We start from the raw sequence: 1,121 nt of genomic DNA, 5'->3' as shown, positions 1-1,121 counted from the left end.
AGAACTCCCAGCAGCATCAACAGGTCAGTATGCAAGGTCCATCCTGGCAGAAACAAGGACCTCAGTATATTTTGGGGACCTGGAGGAGAGAGGAATTAACCCAAATCTAAAGGTATTATAAGCGAAGTCTGGTGGCAAATATTTGGCGTGGCTTCTTAGCTTTGAGAGGCTGTTAAAAGTTCAGGCTGGAGATTCTACACGAAAAGTTTCAGCAAAGCAGGTTTAAAAGAGCCTATGGGATCGAATGTGAACCTGTGCATTGATAGAATCAGGCCAAGTTGTTTTTTTTTTAATTAGATTTGTTTGGCAAATAAATTAGTCTTAATTTGGCTATCTTTGATAAACATTAGGATGATTTTAGAGAGAAAGAAAATTGTGTTTCAATAGGAAGTATAATACACACTTGTGGATATTAGAGTCTAGTTCTGTTAATGGTCTTTGAGGTCTTGTTTTCCACCTGTAAACAGGGCTGGATCCTGAATTCTTCTAGTGTCCTCAAATATTTGACTACAACTATCCAACTAATGTGTCCAATTTTTCTCCTACTTTTGACTTGGAATCTTGGAGAACTAAAGCTGCCCTTTTCCTGAAGCCTTACAAGCTGAAGCTGAACGACCTGGTATAAACTTAAGAGAGATCCCCACAAAAGCCTACCTTTAGATAATCTTCATGCCTGCTGTGTAAGCCACTCAGAGTTTACCTGAACACTCAGTGACATCAGAGACATTCCAAACTGCAAAAGATGCTTCGACTCCAACACCTAGAACACTCCTTAACTGCCCACTGCCAAGGCCCAACTGGTTTACTCTTTGCTCCAACCATTGACCTTTATTTTTCTTTTGTTACCATAGAAATGCCTCTTGTTAAATACCTGGTTGCTTGCTTACATAACAAAGGTGTAACTTTGGGACCCCACCTGCACCACCATCTCCTGAAATGAATTTAACTGGACTGACCTTTTCTCAGCACTAATTGGTTCAATGAGATGGAACAACCCATGAACTCAGCTTCTGGACTGTAAAACTTCTAGGAGAAGTTTCAAAGGTGGAATTGTAGGGGAGCAAAATGTGCCAACCCAAAATGTGTCTTTTTGGCATGAGGGTTAATTTAGACTGATTATT

Source organism: Hipposideros armiger, unplaced genomic scaffold (genome assembly GCF_001890085.2).
Source record: "Hipposideros armiger isolate ML-2016 unplaced genomic scaffold, ASM189008v1 scaffold_645, whole genome shotgun sequence".
Classification (NCBI taxonomy): domain Eukaryota; kingdom Metazoa; phylum Chordata; class Mammalia; order Chiroptera; family Hipposideridae; genus Hipposideros; species Hipposideros armiger.
Note: the sequence above shows the minus strand (reverse complement) of the source record.